Genomic DNA, 13,811 nt, shown 5'->3' with positions numbered 1-13,811 from the left:
TTACTCCCACAACCAAGCCCACTTCACCTTCACCCGCCTCGACACCCTAGTTTAAGTCTCTTCCCTTCCCTCTCTTCCCCCCCTCCTTCCCGTCATGGCGCGGCACGAGTCTCGCATCCTCTTCCAGAACATTCGCTCCTTCCGCTCCAACAAATACCTCCTCATGCACACCCTCTCCCACCACCAGGTCGACGCCTTCCTCCTGAATGAAACCTTTCTCCAGCCCCACCATTCTGTCCGCTCCTCCCCCTATATCCTCCACCGCACTGATGCTCCTGGTCCTCGTGCGCAGGGTGGAGTCGCGATTGGCCACCTTAAGCATATCCCCGTCCGGCCACAACCTCTCCTCAATGACCCCACTGAACACCTTATCCTTAGCGTCTTCTTCCCCTCCCTCACCATTACCTGTGCCACCATCTATGTCCGCTCCACTGCTCCTCTTCCTTATGACTTCATCTCACACATTGATCACACCTTCTCCACCTATGTGATTGCCGCCGACCTCAACGTCCATAGCCGCACTCCTGCTGCCCTTCGGCGGTGGCATCAGTTCCTCTCCACAATCCGGGGTGACCTTGTTCCCATTCCCCAGCACACCCGACCCGAAAGTAACACCACCCCCGATGTTGTCATTGCCTCCGCCAACCTCCTTGGGCGTATCACTGTCGCCGTCCTTGACCCCACAGGTAGCGATCACCTCCCTGTCCTTCTCACCATAACGTCTGCAAACCGCCCCCCTCCAGCTCCGCAACCTGCACCCCCTCCCAAGGTCGTCCATGACTATCGCCGTGCCAACTGGGCTGCCTACCGGGACTCCATCTCCACCCAGGTCGAAAGCCACCCTCTTACCTATCGCCATCCTGACGACATCATCCGCGCCTCGTCCTTCCTTCAGATGGTAATTACTGACGCCGTGGAGGCCCATGTTCCTACTAAAACCATCCACCCACACCGTCCCACTCTCCCTCCGCGGGCTGTCCTCCTCCTCCGTGAATCCCGCCGCCTCTATCGCTCCTTCCTCCGCACTCGTGACAGGGATACACTCCAACGCCACCGGCAAATACAGCGACACGTACGGAACCTTATTACAGCAACGAAACGCCGGGACTGGCGCCAGACCTGCACACGACTCAATGCCACCCTCCCTATCAACTCCTCCAAGTACTGGTCTGCCTTCCATCGTCTTACTGGTTCCCTTTCCGCTCCCCACTACCCCCTTCTCCATAACGATCGCCCCCTTCCAGACAACCTCAGTAAGGCCAACCACTTCGCTTCCCACCTTTCCGAGGTCTTCTCCATCCCCGATGATCCCCACTTTGATTATTCTCTTTTCCCCACCGTCATGGAACGTGCTGATACCTCAGTCGCTCCACTTGCTCCTAGTCTCCAGTACTTGGGGCAGTTGCCCCCCTCGGACGTCAACACTCCCATCACAGCACAAGACATTAAACTTCTCCTCCAGTCCAAACGCAACACGGCCCCTGGTCACGACTGTGTCACCTACCGTCACCTTCGAGAAAGCCCCTATTCCTTCCTAACTGTCCTCGCCCATCTCTATAATGTCATCCTCTCTACTGGCTTCTACCCTGACCTGTGGAAGACCTCCCGCGTCCTCCTCTTCCTCAAACCCCCCTTCTGCCGCCTCTTCCTATCGTCCCATCTGCCTCACCTCCGTCTTCAGTAAGGTCCTTGAATCCATCCTCTCCCACCGTATCCATCGGCACCTTGCTCAACACCACCTCCTCCCCCTTACCCAGTGTGGCTTCCGACCCTCCTTCTCTGCTGATGACCAACTCCTCAACCTTGTTCACCTTCTGTCCCTCCAGCTCAACTCCCATCGCTCCGCCATTTTTGTTTCCCTTGACCTCCAAAATGCCTATGACCGTGTATGGCATCCCGGTCTCCTCTTTAAACTCCAAACCTACGCCCTGCCTATCAATTTTGTCCGTCTGGTCGCTTCCTTCCTCTCGCACCGTCCTTCCTATGTCGCCCTCCACAACACCAACTCCCGTATCTTTTATCCCACGGCTGGCGTCCCCCAGGGTTCTGTCCTCTCCCCTCTCCTTTATCTCTTGTATACAGCTGATATGCCCAAGCCACCCCCACCAGTTCACCTTCTCCAATATGCTGATGACACCGCCTTCCTGGCTCTCTATCCTACCCTTCAAAGGTCTCAACGTACCCTCCAAACCCACCTTAACCAGTTCACCACTTGGTGTAACCAGTGGCTCCTCCGTCTCAACCCCTCCAAAACCCAGGCAATCATCATAGGCCGTACCACTCGCTCCTTTCGCCTCCAAGATTTCTACCTCACCCTTTATGGTCGTCCTATCCAACTCACCCCCACCCTGAAATACCTTGGCCTCACCCTTGACCGACACCTCACCTGGACCCCTCATCTCCTGACCATCCAGCAGAAAGCCCATTCCCGCCTCCGCCTGCTGAAACTCCTGTCCGGCCGGACATGGGGATTGCATCCTTCTACCATCCTCCACACCTACAAATCCCTCATCCGTCCTATCCTCTGTTATGCCAGCGTCGCCTGGATCTCCGCCCCCACCCGCTTTTACAAGGCCCTCCAAATCCTTGAACGCCATGCGCTCCGCCTTGCCTTCCGTATCCGCCTTCCTTCCCCCACACGGCTCCTGTATGAACTGATCCCCTTCCCCCACCTCCTCTTGTTCCTCCAACATCTCCGCATCCTTTACATTGTTCGCAGGGTTGATCCCCCCCACCCTCTGGTTTCCTCCTTCCTCTCCACCCCCCGCCCGTTGCCGCGCCTCTATCGCTGTATCCCTCCCTCTCTCCACCTCCACACCCTCCATCTCCTTCATCAGGGCAATTTCCAACGCCTCCCCCTCCCGGATGACGAACTTCGCCGTGACATATACCCTTCCTTCCAACTATAACCCGGCCTTGTTCCCCCCCCCCTCCCCAGGGCCCCCTTCTCCTCTTTCCTCCTTCTCCCAGAGCGGATTTTCCTCCATCCCCCCCTCCCCTGAGACCCTGCACCCCATACTTGCCTCTCTCCTTCCCACATCCCTCCCTACCTGGCCCTCTTCCGAGCGCCCCCCATTTCCCCTCCCCCATCTCTTCCCCTCCCTCCCTTCTTCAGGTCTCCCTCATCTCCTTGAACCTGGCAGATCCTCTGTATTGATCAACATCAGTGTGCCACGTCAGTGTTGTGTTTCGTGCTTTTCTCGTGTGCGTCAAGAGGTGTGATTTTAATTGTGTGCTGCCTTGAGGTTCGCCGTCAGTGCTACGCTGTGTGCTATGCCAGCCATCAACACCTTTATGCTCCAGTCATACTGTGCCTTGTGTTTCTTTTAATCGTCGCAGTGTGTGGCTTTTTGTGTGTGCTACTTTTAAACAGTTTTTTATCTCCATTTTACAGTCACCCCGTTTTTTGTATATTGCCTTCCATGATGTTCTCCCTTTTTATATCTATGTTCGCCTTCTTCTCTCCTTTGCTGTTTTTAAATGTCTTCTATTGTTTTGTTCTATGTCTTTCGGCTGAAGAGCAGCGCATATGCTGCTGCCAGCCCGCCCCGATAGGGGAATTGAAATACAATAAAGAAAAAAAAAAAAAAAAAAAAAAAAAAAGCTAGGTAGTTAATCTTTGCGCAGTGGCATTATCGTAACCAGTGAAGTATAACTGAGGTGCGATTATTGCTAGTTGAAAACTTTTACCAATACCCCGCCAGAGAGACGTGAAATACCGTCCCTGTGGCAATTTTTGGCAACCCCTGAGGGGGTGTAAGTGTCATAGAAACAATGCTTCAAACTGTGTTTATCTGTGTACTCATTCTGCACTTGTGGAAGTGTTTAGCTGATGGTTGTTAGGGACCATGTACACAGACTAGTCTGTGTTCACTGATGAATTGTGTACATGTCTTAGGGAGCTGGTGAGAAACATACTCCTCAGTGTAAGATGTTGTGCAACTGCTATGTGTGAATAAAGATGCCAATGTGGACAGTTGAAATGTGGTTCTGTCTAGTGGCAATTCTTGCTCCATAGCATACTTGTGGTACACACATGCAGTGATTACTGATAAATGTAGGATTTGACAAAACTTGTGTCAGAATTTAGAGGAGGAGACTAGGGCAGTACAGTGAGAGTTGGTGAGTGTGTGGGAGGCAGGTGTTGTACTTAATTCATTTTCACAGCACTGCCAGTGTTATAATTTGTGTTTGTGTCCTGATCATTAGATGCATGTTTGATCCTTTTTGGACACTGCTGTGTGTACACCTTGATAATTAGAACTTATGACCATGGAACTGCTGTTTGATAATATTGGGCAATGAGTCTGTTGGCTTGAGATGATTGATGTGTTAGGCTGCACAGTGCCTAGTAAGGGCACTCACATTGAGGACAGTGTCCTATCTGGTGGGTGTTACATGAAGCAGGAAGAACTGTAATGTTGTGCAAGGCTTTGCCTCAATTTGACAATACATACATGTGCTGTAGTGTACAGAGCAGAGGGATTGAAAGAAAGGTAAGGGCTAGTAGCTATTTGGGTGGTAGCTAATGCAGTCCCTGATGTTGAGGTTTTGTTGAACCTTTATGTAGCTTACATGTTTCATCTAAAGGCTGCTGGTGGAAAATCTCCTTCATGCAGTAATAACAGTGATTGTGCAGTAGAATTTGGTGGGCTGCAGCCATGGCATTTCCATTTTGAACAGTGTGATTAGTGCATTTCTTGGTGTATTCCTTGAACTGTGGATTTACTGTGCAAATGTGACACATAATACAGTGTGATAGTTTAAATGGGATGGTGAGCTTAATGATGGTCCAGTGTGCTATGAGAATGTATTGCATGTGGAATACTGAAGAGAGGGAACCAGTGCTTGTGGGGTAAATTTTGTGACTGTGTCTGTGAATATAAATCATAGAATGCAATGAAAAATACAGTGGTAGAGGAAGTGTAGGTGAGAATTGTAGCAGGAGTTTTGCTTTTCTTTTTTTTTTTTTTTTTTGAGAGCAGAACTAGTTGGCTTGCCATGGCTCATTCTTTCTGTCTCTCTTCATTTGAGAATGACTCTTCCTATATGCAAGGTGAGCAAAATTTGCTGCCTACTATAGCACAAATTAATCCATAGAAAATGTCTTATTGTTTGGATCTGTTATGAATGCTTGGCACTCGAGATACTATTTAGCACACATTCAGATATTTTCATTTTTGTCAGGCAATATATTAGCTGGGGCCAATGAGACAGCAGGCAGGTTTGGATACTGTTAGCTTTCTATGATTCATCTTGGACAAGAACATAAACAGTAGAGGAGTCCAAAATATATATTTTTGTGCAGGTTGTTTGGCGCAATGTGGAATAAGCGTGTATCTTGTATATTTAAGACTGCAGCACGTGTTCCCAGCGCTATGAAGCAATTTACTGACTGATTTCTAGTTGTACTTTTCTGCAAGGTAAACTTATTTCAACAACTTAACCCAGCTACATGAGAGGATTTGTAAATCTCATTTCATTGTGTTTCCAGGGTGCCTAATCTGTTACACAAATATTTCACCCATCGACATTAATCAATTTCACGGCATGATTCGAGTAAAACTAACATTTTACTGCTCAGTAGGTCAAACAGCTTTTGCTGAGAAGTGTATGGTTTGTTAAGTTAATGTAAATGCAGTTGGCAGTTTTCTTGGTGTCTAGTACTAACCAGCGGCCACAAAATAACAAAATCTAACGATGAGTCTTAATGGGTGTGCCGGTATTTGCTAAATGAGGTTGTGCTACTTTCGTCTGTGTGGGGCTAGGCGAGTGAGCAGTAGCGCGCCTGACGGTCAAGGGGAGAACTACTGTGGAGTTTTGAGCGTTTAAGATGGCGGTGAGTGGGCGTGTAAACAAAAATTAGACACAAGGAGCAAAGAACAGAAAATCTGCCTCTAATAAAATGTATTTTACTGTTCTTTTTCTGTATATTTCTGTATTTGTTTCCCCCAATGGAACTTGAGTAGTGTAAGGTAATACTGATAGGTATCAATGATGCAAGTACTTGTATGTGTTTGGAACGAACGTCAGGTATAAATAGCAGTGCCAGGCGCTAGGTAGTTAATCTTTGCGCAGTGGCATTATCGTAACCAGTGAAGTATAACTGAGGTGCGATTATTGCTAGTTGAAAACTTTTACCAATACCCCGCCAGAGAGACGTGAAATACCGTCCCTGTGGCAATTTTTGGCAACCCCTGAGGGGGTGTAAGTGTCATAGAAACAATGCTTCAAACTGTGTTTATCTGTGTACTCATTCTGCACTTGTGGAAGTGTTTAGCTGATGGTTGTTAGGGACCATGTACACAGACTAGTCTGTGTTCACTGATGAATTGTGTACATGTCTTAGGGAGCTGGTGAGAAACATACTCCTCAGTGTAAGATGTTGTGCAACTGCTATGTGTGAATAAAGATGCCAATGTGGACAGTTGAAATGTGGTTCTGTCTAGTGGCAATTCTTGCTCCATAGCATACTTGTGGTACACACATGCAGTGATTACTGATAAATGTAGGATTTGACAAAACTTGTGTCAGAATTTAGAGGAGGAGACTAGGGCAGTACAGTGAGAGTTGGTGAGTGTGTGGGAGGCAGGTGTTGTACTTAATTCATTTTCACAGCACTGCCAGTGTTATAATTTGTGTTTGTGTCCTGATCATTAGATGCATGTTTGATCCTTTTTGGACACTGCTGTGTGTACACCTTGATAATTAGAACTTATGACCATGGAACTGCTGTTTGATAATATTGGGCAATGAGTCTGTTGGCTTGAGATGATTGATGTGTTAGGCTGCACAGTGCCTAGTAAGGGCACTCACATTGAGGACAGTGTCCTATCTGGTGGGTGTTACATGAAGCAGGAAGAACTGTAATGTTGTGCAAGGCTTTGCCTCAATTTGACAATACATACATGTGCTGTAGTGTACAGAGCAGAGGGATTGAAAGAAAGGTAAGGGCTAGTAGCTATTTGGGTGGTAGCTAATGCAGTCCCTGATGTTGAGGTTTTGTTGAACCTTTATGTAGCTTACATGTTTCATCTAAAGGCTGCTGGTGGAAAATCTCCTTCATGCAGTAATAACAGTGATTGTGCAGTAGAATTTGGTGGGCTGCAGCCATGGCATTTCCATTTTGAACAGTGTGATTAGTGCATTTCTTGGTGTATTCCTTGAACTGTGGATTTACTGTGCAAATGTGACACATAATACAGTGTGATAGTTTAAATGGGATGGTGAGCTTAATGATGGTCCAGTGTGCTATGAGAATGTATTGCATGTGGAATACTGAAGAGAGGGAACCAGTGCTTGTGGGGTAAATTTTGTGACTGTGTCTGTGAATATAAATCATAGAATGCAATGAAAAATACAGTGGTAGAGGAAGTGTAGGTGAGAATTGTAGCAGGAGTTTTGCTTTTCTTTTTTTTTTTTTTTTTTTTTTTTGAGAGCAGAACTAGTTGGCTTGCCATGGCTCATTCTTTCTGTCTCTCTTCATTTGAGAATGACTCTTCCTATATGCAAGGTGAGCAAAATTTGCTGCCTACTATAGCACAAATGGATCCATAGAAAATGTCTTATTTTTTGGATCTGTTATGAATGCTTGGCACTCGAGATACTATTTAGCACACATTCAGATATTTTCATTTTTGTCAGGCAATATATTAGCTGGGGCCAATGAGACAGCAGGCAGGTTTGGATACTGTTAGCTTTCTATGATTCTTCTTGGACAAGAACATAAACAGTAGAGGAGTCCAAAATATATATTTTTGTGCAGGTTGTTTGGCGCAATGTGGAATAAGCGTGTATCTTGTATATTTAAGACTGCAGCACGTGTTCCCAGCGCTATGAAGCAATTTACTGACTGATTTCTAGTTGTACTTTTCTGCAAGGTAAACTTATTTCAACAACTTAACCCAGCTACATGAGAGGATTTGTAAATCTCATTTCATTGTGTTTCCAGGGTGCCTAATCTGTTACACAAATATTTCACCCATCGACATTAATCAATTTCACGGCATGATTCGAGTAAAACTAACATTTTACTGCTCAGTAGGTCAAACAGCTTTTGCTGAGAAGTGTATGGTTTGTTAAGTTAATGTAAATGCAGTTGGCAGTTTTCTTGGTGTCTAGTACTAACCAGCGGCCACAAAATAACAAAATCTAACGATGAGTCTTAATGGGTGTGCCGGTATTTGCTAAATGAGGTTGTGCTACTTTCGTCTGTGTGGGGCTAGGCGAGTGAGCAGTAGCGCGCCTGACGGTCAAGGGGAGAACTACTGTGGAGTTTTGAGCGTTTAAGATGGCGGTGAGTGGGCGTGTAAACAAAAATTAGACACAAGGAGCAAAGAACAGAAAATCTGCCTCTAATAAAATGTATTTTACTGTTCTTTTTCTGTATATTTCTGTATTTGTTTCCCCCAATGGAACTTGAGTAGTGTAAGGTAATACTGATAGGTATCAATGATGCAAGTACTTGTATGTGTTTGGAACGAACGTCAGGTATAAATAGCAGTGCCAGGCGCTAGGTAGTTAATCTTTGCGCAGTGGCATTATCGTAACCAGTGAAGTATAACTGAGGTGCGATTATTGCTAGTTGAAAACTTTTACCAATACCCCGCCAGAGAGACGTGAAATACCGTCCCTGTGGCAATTTTTGGCAACCCCTGAGGGGGTGTAAGTGTCATAGAAACAATGCTTCAAACTGTGTTTATCTGTGTACTCATTCTGCACTTGTGGAAGTGTTTAGCTGATGGTTGTTAGGGACCATGTACACAGACTAGTCTGTGTTCACTGATGAATTGTGTACATGTCTTAGGGAGCTGGTGAGAAACATACTCCTCAGTGTAAGATGTTGTGCAACTGCTATGTGTGAATAAAGATGCCAATGTGGACAGTTGAAATGTGGTTCTGTCTAGTGGCAATTCTTGCTCCATAGCATACTTGTGGTACACACATGCAGTGATTACTGATAAATGTAGGATTTGACAAAACTTGTGTCAGAATTTAGAGGAGGAGACTAGGGCAGTACAGTGAGAGTTGGTGAGTGTGTGGCAGGCAGGTGTTGTACTTAATTCATTTTCACAGCACTGCCAGTGTTATAATTTGTGTTTGTGTCCTGATCATTAGATGCATGTTTGATCCTTTTTGGACACTGCTGTGTGTACACCTTGATAATTAGAACTTATGACCATGGAACTGCTGTTTGATAATATTGGGCAATGAGTCTGTTGGCTTGAGATGATTGATGTGTTAGGCTGCACAGTGCCTAGTAAGGGCACTCACATTGAGGACAGTGTCCTATCTGGTGGGTGTTACATGAAGCAGGAAGAACTGTAATGTTGTGCAAGGCTTTGCCTCAATTTGACAATACATACATGTGCTGTAGTGTACAGAGCAGAGGGATTGAAAGAAAGGTAAGGGCTAGTAGCTATTTGGGTGGTAGCTAATGCAGTCCCTGATGTTGAGGTTTTGTTGAACCTTTATGTAGCTTACATGTTTCATCTAAAGGCTGCTGGTGGAAAATCTCCTTCATGCAGTAATAACAGTGATTGTGCAGTAGAATTTGGTGGGCTGCAGCCATGGCATTTCCATTTTGAACAGTGTGATTAGTGCATTTCTTGGTGTATTCCTTGAACTGTGGATTTACTGTGCAAATGTGACACATAATACAGTGTGATAGTTTAAATGGGATGGTGAGCTTAATGATGGTCCAGTGTGCTATGAGAATGTATTGCATGTGGAATACTGAAGAGAGGGAACCAGTGCTTGTGGGGTAAATTTTGTGACTGTGTCTGTGAATATAAATCGTAGAATGCAATGAAAAATACAGTGGTAGAGGAAGTGTAGGTGAGAATTGTAGCAGGAGTTTTGCTTTTCTTTTTTTTTTTTTTTTTTTTTGAGAGCAGAACTAGTTGGCTTGCCATGGCTCATTCTTTCTGTCTCTCTTCATTTGAGAATGACTCTTCCTATATGCAAGGTGAGCAAAATTTGCTGCCTACTATAGCACAAATTAATCCATAGAAAATGTCTTATTGTTTGGATCTGTTATGAATGCTTGGCACTCGAGATACTATTTAGCACACATTCAGATATTTTCATTTTTGTCAGGCAATATATTAGCTGGGGCCAATGAGACAGCAGGCAGGTTTGGATACTGTTAGCTTTCTATGATTCATCTTGGACAAGAACATAAACAGTAGAGGAGTCCAAAATATATATTTTTGTGCAGGTTGTTTGGCGCAATGTGGAATAAGCGTGTATCTTGTATATTTAAGACTGCAGCACGTGTTCCCAGCGCTATGAAGCAATTTACTGACTGATTTCTAGTTGTACTTTTCTGCAAGGTAAACTTATTTCAACAACTTAACCCAGCTACATGAGAGGATTTGTAAATCTCATTTCATTGTGTTTCCAGGGTGCCTAATCTGTTACACAAATATTTCACCCATCGACATTAATCAATTTCACGGCATGATTCGAGTAAAACTAACATTTTACTGCTCAGTAGGTCAAACAGCTTTTGCTGAGAAGTGTATGGTTTGTTAAGTTAATGTAAATGCAGTTGGCAGTTTTCTTGGTGTCTAGTACTAACCAGCGGCCACAAAATAACAAAATCTAACGATGAGTCTTAATGGGTGTGCCGGTATTTGCTAAATGAGGTTGTGCTACTTTCGTCTGTGTGGGGCTAGGCGAGTGAGCAGTAGCGCGCCTGACGGTCAAGGGGAGAACTACTGTGGAGTTTTGAGCGTTTAAGATGGCGGTGAGTGGGCGTGTAAACAAAAATTAGACACAAGGAGCAAAGAACAGAAAATCTGCCTCTAATAAAATGTATTTTACTGTTCTTTTTCTGTATATTTCTGTATTTGTTTCCCCCAATGGAACTTGAGTAGTGTAAGGTAATACTGATAGGTATCAATGATGCAAGTACTTGTATGTGTTTGGAACGAACGTCAGGTATAAATAGCAGTGCCAGGCGCTAGGTAGTTAATCTTTGCGCAGTGGCATTATCGTAACCAGTGAAGTATAACTGAGGTGCGATTATTGCTAGTTGAAAACTTTTACCAATACCCCGCCAGAGAGACGTGAAATACCGTCCCTGTGGCAATTTTTGGCAACCCCTGAGGGGGTGTAAGTGTCATAGAAACAATGCTTCAAACTGTGTTTATCTGTGTACTCATTCTGCACTTGTGGAAGTGTTTAGCTGATGGTTGTTAGGGACCATGTACACAGACTAGTCTGTGTTCACTGATGAATTGTGTACATGTCTTAGGGAGCTGGTGAGAAACATACTCCTCAGTGTAAGATGTTGTGCAACTGCTATGTGTGAATAAAGATGCCAATGTGGACAGTTGAAATGTGGTTCTGTCTAGTGGCAATTCTTGCTCCATAGCATACTTGTGGTACACACATGCAGTGATTACTGATAAATGTAGGATTTGACAAAACTTGTGTCAGAATTTAGAGGAGGAGACTAGGGCAGTACAGTGAGAGTTGGTGAGTGTGTGGGAGGCAGGTGTTGTACTTAATTCATTTTCACAGCACTGCCAGTGTTATAATTTGTGTTTGTGTCCTGATCATTAGATGCATGTTTGATCCTTTTTGGACACTGCTGTGTGTACACCTTGATAATTAGAACTTATGACCATGGAACTGCTGTTTGATAATATTGGGCAATGAGTCTGTTGGCTTGAGATGATTGATGTGTTAGGCTGCACAGTGCCTAGTAAGGGCACTCACATTGAGGACAGTGTCCTATCTGGTGGGTGTTACATGAAGCAGGAAGAACTGTAATGTTGTGCAAGGCTTTGCCTCAATTTGACAATACATACATGTGCTGTAGTGTACAGAGCAGAGGGATTGAAAGAAAGGTAAGGGCTAGTAGCTATTTGGGTGGTAGCTAATGCAGTCCCTGATGTTGAGGTTTTGTTGAACCTTTATGTAGCTTACATGTTTCATCTAAAGGCTGCTGGTGGAAAATCTCCTTCATGCAGTAATAACAGTGATTGTGCAGTAGAATTTGGTGGGCTGCAGCCATGGCATTTCCATTTTGAACAGTGTGATTAGTGCATTTCTTGGTGTATTCCTTGAACTGTGGATTTACTGTGCAAATGTGACACATAATACAGTGTGATAGTTTAAATGGGATGGTGAGCTTAATGATGGTCCAGTGTGCTATGAGAATGTATTGCATGTGGAATACTGAAGAGAGGGAACCAGTGCTTGTGGGGTAAATTTTGTGACTGTGTCTGTGAATATAAATCGTAGAATGCAATGAAAAATACAGTGGTAGAGGAAGTGTAGGTGAGAATTGTAGCAGGAGTTTTGCTTTTCTTTTTTTTTTTTTTTTTTTTTGAGAGCAGAACTAGTTGGCTTGCCATGGCTCATTCTTTCTGTCTCTCTTCATTTGAGAATGACTCTTCCTATATGCAAGGTGAGCAAAATTTGCTGCCTACTATAGCACAAATTAATCCATAGAAAATGTCTTATTGTTTGGATCTGTTATGAATGCTTGGCACTCGAGATACTATTTAGCACACATTCAGATATTTTCATTTTTGTCAGGCAATATATTAGCTGGGGCCAATGAGACAGCAGGCAGGTTTGGATACTGTTAGCTTTCTATGATTCATCTTGGACAAGAACATAAACAGTAGAGGAGTCCAAAATATATATTTTTGTGCAGGTTGTTTGGCGCAATGTGGAATAAGCGTGTATCTTGTATATTTAAGACTGCAGCACGTGTTCCCAGCGCTATGAAGCAATTTACTGACTGATTTCTAGTTGTACTTTTCTGCAAGGTAAACTTATTTCAACAACTTAACCCAGCTACATGAGAGGATTTGTAAATCTCATTTCATTGTGTTTCCAGGGTGCCTAATCTGTTACACAAATATTTCACCCATCGACATTAATCAATTTCACGGCATGATTCGAGTAAAACTAACATTTTACTGCTCAGTAGGTCAAACAGCTTTTGCTGAGAAGTGTATGGTTTGTTAAGTTAATGTAAATGCAGTTGGCAGTTTTCTTGGTGTCTAGTACTAACCAGCGGCCACAAAATAACAAAATCTAACGATGAGTCTTAATGGGTGTGCCGGTATTTGCTAAATGAGGTTGTGCTACTTTCGTCTGTGTGGGGCTAGGCGAGTGAGCAGTAGCGCGCCTGACGGTCAAGGGGAGAACTACTGTGGAGTTTTGAGCGTTTAAGATGGCGGTGAGTGGGCGTGTAAACAAAAATTAGACACAAGGAGCAAAGAACAGAAAATCTGCCTCTAATAAAATGTATTTTACTGTTCTTTTTCTGTATATTTCTGTATTTGTTTCCCCCAATGGAACTTGAGTAGTGTAAGGTAATACTGATAGGTATCAATGATGCAAGTACTTGTATGTGTTTGGAACGAACGTCAGGTATAAATAGCAGTGCCAGGCGCTAGGTAGTTAATCTTTGCGCAGTGGCATTATCGTAACCAGTGAAGTATAACTGAGGTGCGATTATTGCTAGTTGAAAACTTTTACCAATACCCCGCCAGAGAGACGTGAAATACCGTCCCTGTGGCAATTTTTGGCAACCCCTGAGGGGGTGTAAGTGTCATAGAAACAATGCTTCAAACTGTGTTTATCTGTGTACTCATTCTGCACTTGTGGAAGTGTTTAGCTGATGGTTGTTAGGGACCATGTACACAGACTAGTCTGTGTTCACTGATGAATTGTGTACATGTCTTAGGGAGCTGGTGAGAAACATACTCCTCAGTGTAAGATGTTGTGCAACTGCTATGTGTGAATAAAGATGCCAATGTGGACAGTTGAAATGTGGTTCTGTC

The 13,811-nt window shown here is 44.3% G+C and overlaps 5 non-coding genes across 5 annotated transcripts; all 5 read left to right on the top strand.

Moving 5' to 3' along the window:
- Positions 1 to 3,615: 3,615 nt before the first annotated feature.
- On the top strand, positions 3,616 to 3,755 carry LOC126425500 (U4 spliceosomal RNA). Its single transcript, XR_007576353.1, has one exon. It is a non-coding gene; the product is annotated as a U4 spliceosomal RNA (small nuclear RNA).
- Positions 3,756 to 6,066: 2,311 nt separating this feature from the next.
- On the top strand, positions 6,067 to 6,206 carry LOC126425499 (U4 spliceosomal RNA). Its single transcript, XR_007576352.1, has one exon. It is a non-coding gene; the product is annotated as a U4 spliceosomal RNA (small nuclear RNA).
- A 2,317-nt stretch (positions 6,207 to 8,523) lies between these two features.
- On the top strand, positions 8,524 to 8,663 carry LOC126425498 (U4 spliceosomal RNA). Its single transcript, XR_007576351.1, has one exon. It is a non-coding gene; the product is annotated as a U4 spliceosomal RNA (small nuclear RNA).
- A 2,314-nt stretch (positions 8,664 to 10,977) lies between these two features.
- Positions 10,978 to 11,117, top strand: LOC126425496 (U4 spliceosomal RNA). Its single transcript, XR_007576350.1, has one exon. It is a non-coding gene; the product is annotated as a U4 spliceosomal RNA (small nuclear RNA).
- A 2,314-nt stretch (positions 11,118 to 13,431) lies between these two features.
- Positions 13,432 to 13,571, top strand: LOC126425495 (U4 spliceosomal RNA). Its single transcript, XR_007576349.1, has one exon. It is a non-coding gene; the product is annotated as a U4 spliceosomal RNA (small nuclear RNA).
- Positions 13,572 to 13,811: the final 240 nt, after the last annotated feature.

The sequence above is a fragment of the Schistocerca serialis genome, chromosome 10 (genome assembly GCF_023864345.2).
Source record: "Schistocerca serialis cubense isolate TAMUIC-IGC-003099 chromosome 10, iqSchSeri2.2, whole genome shotgun sequence".
Classification (NCBI taxonomy): Eukaryota; Metazoa; Arthropoda; class Insecta; order Orthoptera; family Acrididae; genus Schistocerca; species Schistocerca serialis.
This window is presented reverse-complemented; position numbering and strand designations above follow the sequence as displayed.